Source organism: Odocoileus virginianus, unplaced genomic scaffold (assembly GCF_023699985.2).
Source record: "Odocoileus virginianus isolate 20LAN1187 ecotype Illinois unplaced genomic scaffold, Ovbor_1.2 Unplaced_Scaffold_10, whole genome shotgun sequence".
In the NCBI taxonomy this organism is placed as follows: Eukaryota; Metazoa; Chordata; class Mammalia; order Artiodactyla; family Cervidae; genus Odocoileus; species Odocoileus virginianus.
The window spans coordinates 317595-329479 of record NW_027224272.1 but is presented as its reverse complement, the minus strand read 5'-3'; positions in this window follow the sequence as shown (position 1 = coordinate 329479).

The window sequence follows — 11885 nt, the reverse complement described above, 5'->3', positions numbered from 1 at the left end:
CTGAAGCTAGGGGCCCACCATGAGTCACCTCATTAAGATAACAAAGACAATCCTATAACTATGGAAATTTCAAGGATTTTTGAAGGCAAGGGGGAGTTGTAGAGGCTGTATTCCTTATTATGCCACACCTTGCTTTAACAAATTTATTTAGTTTTCAAAGATGTAGACAAAATTAGAATACTTTTGCTTTAGTCAAACACCCTTAGTTTCACAAGCAGGCTGCATAACTTTCTAGCACAAAGATCTTAACTCATGACACTGTCATTTGGCAAACCTTTTCATGGCACCTGGGGCTTCCCTCATAGCTCAGTTGGTAAAGAATCCACCTGCAATGCAGGAGACCCTGGTTCGATTCCTGGGTTGGGAAGATTTCCCCTGGAGAAGGGAAAGGCTACCCACTCCAGTATTCTGGCCTGGAGAATTCCATGGACTATAGTATAGTTCATGCAGTCACAAAGAGTTGGACACAGCTGAGTGACTTTCACTTCATTTCACTTCATGGCACCTACTGATGGCAAATGGAAAGATAAAAGTTATCAGCAGGTTCTCTCTCTGTCTTTCCCCTTTTCTGTACTCTCCACTTCTTACTGTTTTCTAGGTCTTCTCATTATTTCTTATGAATGTAGACTCATGTATCATTTTTCTTCCTTTTCCCAATTTGAGATTTAGCTAACACATTTTGAGATATGAAAAGTAAGAAAAATAATCATTAGATCAGCAGAATAATGGAAAGTGATTTTTTTTAACCAAACATAAATTAGTTTTAGACTTAAGTGGGAATCATTCGCCATTTAAGTCTACATAATGCATTTATTCAACAAGTTGCTATGATATCCATGTGCTGAGAATAAAATAGTAATAGAGACAAAGGCCTTTATATCATGGAGTTATATTCTAGTGGAAAATGGTAGAAAAGAAACAAGTAAGCAAGGGAATGGGCAAGCTCATTCCAGAGAATGATGGCATGCTTAAAAAAAGGATCATGTAAAAACAACGCCTACTTGGGATGGGACAGGATAATCTACATTGAATAGGCAAGAAAACTCTTATTGAAACAAAGTAGTGGTCTTTGAGTAGAAATTTGACAGGAATGAGGGGCCATGGAGAAATCATGGGATAAGGGAATTGAAGTGCAAATAATCTCAGGTAGAAAGAAATCTGTGGTGTGGCTCAAGTGATAGGGAATAAGGAAGGGAGACAGTAAGAGGCCAAATCATGTAAAAGTAGTCAGATGTTTGGATTTTATTCTGAGTGTGAAAAGAAGCCATTGGATGACTTTAAGTATTATCTGATTCATGCATTACAAAGACCGCACTGGCTGCTGTGCAAATTGGCAAGAATGGAACTAGGAAAACCAGTTAGGAGGCTTTTATATCAATTCAGACAACAGATTATAGTGATTTAGATTAGGATCTCATGGTAGAAAGGGAGAGAGTTTGTGGATTAATGGTACCATACTGGTTAAGGAGGTGCCAATTTTTAAAAAATAAATATTGATTTATTAAAGGGTACAGTGTCCGCTAAATGGAAATGTCTCTACGGTATTTGCTAGACTAGGGGATCAGCCCTTCAAAATGACAGAGACTGAAGTTTTAGAATATTACGTACTATGTGCATATTTACACAATTGACATTATTAAACTATTTCTCAAGCACAGATTTTTAAAAATAATTTAGGTGCCACTTTTGGAGGGAAAATTTATACACATTAAAAAAAAAAAACAGACTGCTTTTTTTGAGCCTCATAGCAGTCATCTGTAACATTGTATACAGCTCCCATCATCTGCTCTCCTGCTCACCCTGCTCAATCTCTGAGACTCCCCTCCCCCACCCCAGCTTTTTTTCCCATCCCATCTCTTCCATAATCCTGATGATACCAACGTCCTTGTTAGTAACTGTTCCAACCTCCTACTTCCTTCACAGGGTGGGGAAGGCAAAGACTAACCATTGTCCCTAAAGGGGTTCAATAGGGACCAAACTCCAACATAAAGAGGGAGAAATGCTTGTGAAAACTCAGCCTAAAGTCACATGAGCTGCTTGCTCATTTGTTTTATTTTGGAATGGCCCTGTCTCCTGGTTAATGCATATTGAAAATATGTTTTCTCAGTCAGTGAGATTCTAGAAACTCAATTGCTTGTTATTCTGGACCACATTGTTTCTGTGGTTTTCCAACCAATTGGACTGTGCTGTGAATCACTAGCATAGGATCAAGAATGTTGTATCCAGGTTTTCTAGTTCTATTCCAGCTAGGATCTACAGCATCATTTCTTCAGAAAAGTAATTGAGAATTTTTAATAATTAGTTGCATTATAGGGCACAACCCTGAAAAGAACTGTCTTCCTTATGATTTGGGTTTTACAGATTGTTATTACAAAGCTTGTCTGTGCTGTTGAACATGAACAGAAATTAGCACAGGAGTGCTGAGACAGCAGAATGGAGGAAGAAATGCATTTAGAGTTCCCTGGCAGGAAAGTGATGCCCAGTTTGGTCCAAGTATCCTTGTTGACTTTTATAGCTATTAATAGGCACTTATCGGTGGCAGACATAAATTATATATTTTCAAAACTTTATCTGTGAAGTAAATATTCTTGTTTATTTGTCAGTGGCTTAAACTAGAAGGAAATGGCAACCCACTCCAGTATTCTTGCCTGGGAAATCCCATGAACAGAGAAGCCTGGTGGGCTTCAGTCCATGGGGTCGCAGAGTCAGACATGACTAAGTGACTAAACAGTAACAACAAAACTAAGACAGGAAGAAGATAAATAGCTTGCTTGAAATGATGGGGCTGAGACACAAATCTTGGATTACTTGAGCCCCCAAACTGATGGTTTTAAAACCTCCACTGTATTTCTGTACTTGATGCTACTCCCATGCAAAGCTCCCAGCATCAACCCCAAACCCTCAAGATCATTGAGAACGAATGTACATCTGAACCATCTTTGCATTTCTTATACTGCTTCACTTGATGTTCTGTATATAGTAGGTGCTCTGTATTTAATTGTCAAGTGAATGAATAATTAACATTTTTGTAGAAAAGAATCTGAATCAGGACCTGAGAGGTGCCGCAGGCTTGTTTGTACATAAAATGGAAAACAGTACCAAAAATTTAAAATTCTCTTTACTTTTTTGTCAAGGATGTTTTAGTAATTGTAAAGGAGGAATCATTCATTCAGTGAAAGGCAGGAGTATGTTTTGGTTTGTGGAGAGACTATGACAGCTGAAGGGCAGACTCAAAATGTTGCAGCCCTCCTTACCTACAGCCTGACAGTGGCCTCATTGTGGGCAGAGTGTCCCTCCCTGGCCCTTGACTTTCAGCTTGACCTGCTGACTTGCTTTGTCCTACCATGTGTAGACATGTCCTACCATGTGTAGACAGATATGAATGAGAGCCATTTCCAATTCTAGACCCTAGAAGGCCTCATGTGTTTCTGCTTGCCCTCTCACACTTAAGACTTGAGAAAGCTTTCCCCAACCTGGGACCCAAATGAGACACATGGAATAGAGCTGAGTCTCAGGACCCACCCTCGTTTGCTCAACTCCCAGTTGTATGAGCTTTACCATCCAATTGCAGATCCAGTAAAATAACAATTTCTGTAAAAGCCACTGAGTGTTGTGGCACAGCTAATGAATATCGAAAATATTCCCACTGTTATCAGAATTAAATGTCAGGGGCTCTAGGTCAGCAATATGCTGTAGTAACAGATAATAATTTGCTGTCGGTCTCTCACCTTTTGATTCTTTCAAGATAAACTTCAGAGATGACCCAGGGCTGAGAAGCTAGGACCTGATTAGCCAAATGAACAACTACAGGCACCCTCAGTCTTTCAAGAAGAGCAGCCTCCCTGGGCTAATTCCTTAATGTAGAGATTAGTCCTCTTTTAGTAGTTTGGACTTGGATGCTATAAGAAAATTTCTTGTATGGTCTATAATTTATTTTAAAATATGTCTTGTGTAATATGTATTTTGTATGTGTGTGTTTTTGTGTGTTAGTTTTTGGTCTACACCGTGGAGATCACTAATGAGCATTTGAGGCCTCAATTCAAGAGTATTTACTACTGGGCCTCGTTACTTAGCATTTCAGAGTCAATATTTAGCAATTTCAGGCTCTGCCATGCCCTTCAAATATCTTCATCTCTGATCAGCACCAGATGGCTTGTTAATTAGTATAATATAAGGAATGATCATAATTGCTGGCTTGAGTGGTTTTAATATGTGTAGAAATAATATCTGTATTTTCTGCCTTTGCATGAATTGGGATAAGAGGTCTAGAGAAGCCAGGATCCTGTACCTTTTAGACTGACCCCCAGGTCTGTGATTATGTCTGGTTCTTGAGTGCAGCCCCTTTCAGAGGAGTCATTTCTATCTTATGTAGAAACTTGAAGCAAAGTGTTTACTGAATAAAAAAAAAAAAAAGGACCAAGTTATGCTTACTTTCTCATATATGTTGTTTGTATAACAGAATATTATTTATGATTTTACCATAGCAATTTAGTGGTGAGGTCTTAGAAGAGGAGACCTAGAGAAACTGTTCTGTCTCTCACTATTGGAGTTCACCAATGTCTACCCAAAAATATAATAATCAGGTATAAATGAATTGTCTTTGCTCAGTTTACAATGGCTTCTTAGAGACTGAGTTAAAAGCCAATGATCAGTTCAGTTCAGTTCAGTCAGTCGCTCAGTCATGTCTGGCTCTTTACAACCCCATGGACTGTAGCACACCAGGCCTCCCTGTCCATCACCAACTCCTGGAGTTTATTCAAACTCATGTCCATTGAGTCATTGATGTCATCCAACCATCTCATCCTCTGTTGTCCCCTTCTCCTCCTGCCTTCAATCTTTCCCAGCATCAGGGTCTTTTCAAATGAGTCAGTTCTTCACATCAGGTGGCCAAAGTGTTGGAGTTTCAGCTTCAGCATCAGTCCTTCCAATGAATATTCAGGACTGATTCTTTAGGATGGACTGGTTGGATCTCCTTGCTGTCCAAGGGACTCTGAAGAGTCTTCTCCAACACTGTAGTTCAAAAGCATCAATTCTTCAGTGCTCAGCTCTCTTTATAGTCTAACTCTCACATCGATACATGACTACTGGAAAAACCATAGCTTTGGCTAGACGGACCTTTGTTAGCAAAGTAATGTCTCTGCTTTTTAATATGCTGTCTAGGTTGGTCATAACTTTTCTTCCAAGGAGTAAGTGTCTTTTAATTTCATGGCTAGAGTCACCATCTGCAGTGATTTTGGAGCCCCCCAAAATATAGTCTGCCACTGTTTCCACTGTTTCCCCATCTATTTGCCATGAAGTGATGGGATCAGATGCCATGATCTTTATTTTCTGAATGGTGAGTTTTAAGCCAGCTTTTTCATTCTCCTCTTTCACTTTCATCAAGAGTCTCTTTAGTTCTTCGCTTTTTGCCATAAGTGTGGTGTCATCTGCATATTTGAGGTTATTGATATTTCTCCCGGCAATTTTGATTCCAGCTTGTGAGTAAATTAATGAGTGGCATATTCTTCTAATGAAATTCATTTAACAACATAAGTATTATATAATGTGAAGGATGAACAAAGCCAGATACTAGTTTAGGCAGTAAAGATAGATTTTATGCAGTAATAACTATTGTAATAGGAGAGAAAACAGTGTCACCTGAACTCAACTCCACCAAAACAGAAGACAGGAGACTATAAAGGCTTGGGTGTGCTAAAGAAAAGGCACCGAGAGCATTAAGGGGAAATTTGGTCCATAGGACTAGGCCATTTGGCTTTACCAATTGGTGCTCATCCAGAGGAAAAACAAACTTCTTGCGTTGGTGATATAATGGTGAGCAGAGCTGCCTCTCAGAGGAGAGACAAGCTTCCCATACCTTTATGAAGAGCCAATGGTACAAGTTGGAGTAAGGTACTCACTAAAATTAGGACCTTGCCCTCCTTGGCAACAGAGACCAAAATTAAAATTCATCTCCTTGAATGTGTACATTTCAAAGAAATGGCTCTCAGGACATTGAGGAGATCGTTCTGGGTACTGGAAGATTTATATCTCAAAGGGACAAGGAAAGGATTTATAATTACACACTTTCTAAAGTAATTGTGAAGGAGGAAAGGAACAGGCTGAGCTGACTCCATCTTGAAAGGCTGAGCTGACTCCATCTTGAAAAAGAAGGAAATCCATCTTACATTCCCAGTGAACTTGGACTATACGCCTGCTTGCATTTTCAGTGAACTTTGGACTATGTGCCTGGTAGCCATGGAGATAACATACCTATGGCCAAACTGGCCTCCCAGACTGATAAACACCAGATTCCATACCAAGATTTCCCATCACCAAAAAGAATGTAATAATCCCCTATGTAGTCAATCACCTTTGTAATCTTTATGGCACCCATTGGTGTAGGCTACAATGTATAACCAGCTGACCCTTCTGATTATGAATCATGGCTGTAACCTGATTGTATCTCCCTTTAACATTTTCCAGGCTAGGTTTAAGGAATTTGGGGATGTGGGCTTGAGCAGTACACTTAAGGTATATAAGGTTTTCACAAAAGTCAGGTCGGGGTCCCTGGCTAAAGAGGAAACTCTGCCTCGGACCCCAGTGTAATAAACTGCACTCCACTATCCACGCTGTCCTTCTGAGTGAGTTTGCTTCCTGGAGCGTTTGGCTATAACATTTTGTGCGTTGGCCGGGAAGCTCCTCACTTTGAGGAGACAAGTCCCACTTAGGGCTCCTCTGAGGCCTTGCGGCTCAGATCTTCTAAAGGGGAGGAAGGCGCCTCACCCCTCTGGAAAGATGCCATTCCTCGATGCCCAGACCTTTCATGTTGGTGGATAGTGGATGGCAGCAGGGGAACTGAGCACTCCGGTAAGGGGCCTCCCACCCAGCAGGGTGGAAGAAGGTGTCTGTCTGATCTACCCCCTGGGAGGGAATAGGAAGCACCCAGACCGCGACTGTCACAAAGAGGTGGTATCCACATTGTTCTGGGATAGATTGCTACTGGACAAACATGAGAAAGTTTTGGGGAAGCAGGGCTGTGAATGTCACAGAGGAGGTGGTGTCCGTGTCATCTAAGGGTAAACTATTACTGGGCAATTGCGAAGGGGCTTCTAGGGGAAGAAACTTGGTCTTTGTGTGCTTGTATTCTGCCCTCCCCAAGGAGGTGTCCCATCTGCTGTGAAATTCTTGACCCCCTCAGAACTGTCAGGCTAGAAGGAGGGGGATACATAAGTGAGTACGAATTGGCTTTTCCAGAGACGGCCTGGGACGTGGGATATTTAACCCATCTGTGTTTTCATCCGCACCTGATCAAGCCCACCAAGGCAGAATGGACTTTAAAAGTTAAGGGAGAAACAGTCTTGGACCACGTGGTGTTCTGGTTCAGTTGTGCCGACCGGTAGGTAAAGACATGCCGATCCCCCTTTCCCCTCTGGGATCTGGCAGGTAAGGCTTTTTCTCACCCCAGTTAGGAAGGAGGCGGAATGGCAATTTAAGTGTTTCATTGAGTGGAAATATCAGAAGTACATAGGGTACCGAGAACTTCGTAGACAGAATGAAAAGGAAAGAAAGAAGAAGGTCTGAGAAGGTAAGCAAGATGGGGGGAAGTGAATCTAAGGCAACTGTATTGGAGTGCATGATTAAAATTTTAAAGAAAGGATTTGGAGGAGATTATGGGGTGAAGAAGATGATGCCTAACCACTTCTGCATACTCTGTGAGGTCAAATGGCCCTCTATGGGATTAGGATATCCACCAGAGGGCACCGTGGACTTAAACACATTAAAAGTAGCTTCTGCCATAGTCATCTGAAAGCCTGGACATCCAGATCAATTTCCATATATTGACTCATGGCTAGGGTTAGCTCAAGAAGCCCCTCCTTGGATGAGATTCTATATCAAGAAAGGGAAAGGAACAATATTAATGGCACAAAAATTGACTAATGATAAAAAAGAAATTCTACAGGATTTGGACGGGGATGACCTGCCCCCTCCCCCATACTGGATGATGATGCGCCCGCCGCCCAGTGCTCCACCAGGACCAGAGGCCGCCTTAATGCCCGATCCAGGGCCAGGTGAAGTTCCTGCAGCAGCCGCTGCTCCTCTGCCAGCTCTCCTCGGAGATCACAGAGCCACCATTCTGGCAGGCTCCGGTCCCAGCAGTAGGAGCCTCTGGTCAACGCCCCAGGATTCCTTCTCAGCCGGACCTCCCAGGCTGTACCCGCCCCTCCTGGTGAGTACAGATGAAAAGGGGGCAGGAAATAAAGGAATTAGACAGAGACTGTGTTCCGCTAAGGAACAGGGGGAGAACGCCCCACTGCAGATGCCCGTCAGAGAGGTACACCACAGCCCCCGGCTCAGGACGCAGACGGACATTACCACCAGCCTCCTGTAGCCTATTATTACCAACCATTTTCCTCTATGGATATATTAAACTGGCAGAGACACACTCCACCGTACTCGGGGGAGCCACAAGGTATGATTAGACTAATGGAGACTTTTTTCAAACCCACCGCCCTACATGGGATGACATAATCCAACTACTAGTCTCCCTTTTCAGCACCGAAGAAAGACCCAGGATCCTAACTGAGGCTAGACAGTGGCTAGGAGAAGTGGCACCTGAGGGTACCGTAAACCCACAGTGGTGGGCAGAACTAGCCACCCCTGATGAGAGGCCCAACTGGGACTATAACACAGGAAGGAAGGGGTCACCTGGAGAGATTTCAAGCAGCTATCTTACAAGGTCTCAAGAGGGGGGCCCGAAAACCTATGAGTATGACAAAACCCTCTGAAGTGATTCAAAGGGAAACGAATCACCCTCTGAGTTCTACAAAAGACTGTGCGAGGCCTATAGACTTTATACGCCAATAGATCCAGAGGCTGCTGGATCTCAGATGGTGATAAATGCAGCCTTTGTGTCTCAAGCCTACCCCAATATCAGGCTCAAGCTTCCAAAGGTGGACGGGGTATTGGCCATGACTAGCTCACAAACAATTGAGATCGCTGATAAGGTATTCAGGAATAGAGACATGGAGACAAAAAGGGAAGTTGAGAAAAGGCAGAGAGAAGATAATAAGAGGGCAGACCAGAGGGTCACAGTATTGGCCGAAGCCCTGGGAAGGTCCCTCTCTAGACCTCCCCAGCCCCCTTTGAACGGGAACCAGCCTCACAGTAGGCCCTCTACAAGAAGGCCTAGGGCTGCCCTACAACCAAATCAATGTGCCCGATGCCGGGGCTTCAGCCACTGGAAAAATGAATGTCCCCCAAATAGCAGGGAAAAGGATTTAGCATCGGCTGTTATAGGGCTGGCTGGACTAGAGACTGAATGGGGTGCCAGGGCTCAAAGATGCAAGGTCCCCGAGAGCCCATGGTAAAATTAAAAGTGGGGGACCAAATTATTGACTTTATGGTAGACACTGGAATGGAAATGTCAGTGGTGACCAAACCGGTGGCACCCCTCTCAAAAAAGGCCACTGCTATAGCAGGAGTAACTGGGGAAGAGCTGATTAGGCCATTCTGCCTACCCCAAAAATGTCAGATGGGGGGATACCAAGTGACTCATGAATTTCTATACATCCCTGAATGCCCAGTACCTTTGTTGGGAAGAGACTTGCTGTCTAAATTAGGGGCACAAGTGACCTTTTCCCCCCACAAAAGACCCACTCTTTGAGTGGGCTCAACCACCTATTTACTCTCCCTCTCAGTAACCCCTCAAGATGAATGGAGGTTGCATGATCTCCCGGAAGGGAACCGGATGGGCTAAACAGGTCGAGAGAGAGAGAGAGAGAGAGAGTTAACTCAACAATCCCCTGAGGTCTGGGCGGAAGACAACCCCCCCAGGCTTGCAAAACAACAAGCCCCAGTGGTAAAAGAATTCACACCTGGTGCCACCCCAGTCAGAAAACGTCAGTACCCATTGCCACACAAACAGACTGAAAGAGGCGGGCATCCTGATTGAATGCCAGTCAGCCTGGAACACACCAATCCTACCAGTCAAGAAAGAAGGGGGACAGGACTAGGACCTGTGCAGGACCTCAGACTGGTCAACCAGGCCATCGTGACTCTACATCCACTGTTCCTAACCCCTATACTTTGCTGGGATCTGTACTTATTTAGATCTCAAGGATGCCTTCTTCTGTATACACCTCACCCCGGTGTCTCAACCCATTTTTGCTTTTGAATGGGAAGACCCAGCAGCAGGCACAAACAACAGCTCACCTGGACTTGCCTCCCACAAGGATTTAAGAATTCCCCAACTGTCTTTGGGGAAGCCCTGGCTTCCGACCTGGACTCATTCCAGCCAGAGAGGTTCAGATGCTGTTTGCTACAATACATGGACGACTTGCTTTTGGCTGCTGAGAACGGAGAAGACTGCTGGGAAGGGACCAAGGCTTTACTAGAGCTGTTGATGGAGTCTGGCTACCGAGTCTTGAAAAAGAAGGCACAGATCTGCAAAGAGGAGGTAAGATATTTGGGGTTTGTTCTGAGAGGAGGCACGAGGCTGTTAGACCAGTCCAGAAAAGAGGTCATTTTGAGAATCCCACAACCAAGAACCAGACGACAGGTCGAGAGTTCTTGGGAGCCACTGGGTTTTGTAGGATTTGGATTCTGGGCTATTCCCAGATGGCCCAGCCATTATTTGAACTCCTAACTGGACCAAAAGGAGATTCACTAAATTGGAATGAGAGACAGCAACAGGCTTTTGAGGAACTAAAGCTGGTAATTACGTCAGCACCTGCCTTGGGCCTGCCAGACCTTGCTAAGCCACTTACTCTTTACGTGACTGGAAAGGACAAGGTGGCTATGGGAGTGTTGTTCCAGACCATGGGGACATGGGACAGACCCGTGGCTTATCTCAAAACGGCTGGACAATGTTGCCACTGGGTGGCCGGGATGCTTATGGGCAGTTGCTGCAGTTGCCTTACTGGTCCAGGAGGCAACCAAGCTGACTTTGGGCCAAGATTTGATCATGTAAAAGTCCCCATGAGGTCAACACTCTCCTGCGAGGGGACCCCCATAAATGGCTGTCAACATCCCGGATTACTCAATACCAGGGACTGTTATGTGAGAACCCCCATGTTACTATCGAGCCTTGTCTTGTGAGTTAGAAATAAAAGCAAAAATAAACAAATGGGACCTAATGAAACGTAAAAGATTTGCACAACAAAGGAAACTATAAGCAAGGTGAAAAGACAGCCCTCAGATTGGGAGAAAATAATAGCAAATGAAGCAACAGACAAAGGATTAATCTCAAAAATATACAAGCAACTCCTCCAGCTCAACTCCAGAAAAATAAATGACCCAATCAAAAAATGGGCCAAAGAACTCAACAGACATTTCTCCAAGGAAGACATAAAGAGACACTTTCAAAATGGATCATAGAGACTGACTGTTCATGGATGGACTTGCTTCCGGCAGCCTTACTCAAATTAAGGTTAACCCCACCTTCCCACGGTTATTCTCCTTATGAAATTGTCTATGGGAGACCCCCTCCCATAGTAAGACAGGTGTTGGCAAATTTGCCACAGGTAAGGGGGGATGGGATTTCACAGCAGATGGAACAACTGGGTAAGGTAATAAATCAGGTAACTAAGTTTGTACAAGAAAGGGTGCCGTTCCCCCTTGGGGAACAGATTCACGAATTTGTGCCCGGGGATCAGGTGTGGGTCAAGGACTGGAAACACGACTCCTTGGCCCCACATTGGAAGGGTCCATATACTGTTGTTCTAACCACCCCTACGACAGTTAAAGTTGCAGGTGTCACTCCCTGGATCCACCACACAAGGATGAAGAGAGCATACCACGCAGACCCGGAGGTTGCCAAGTGGACTACACAAAAGGACCCCACTGGTCCCCGTGAAACCAAAATCTCCATAAAGAAGAACAGATTAAGCTCTATAATCAACTGCTGC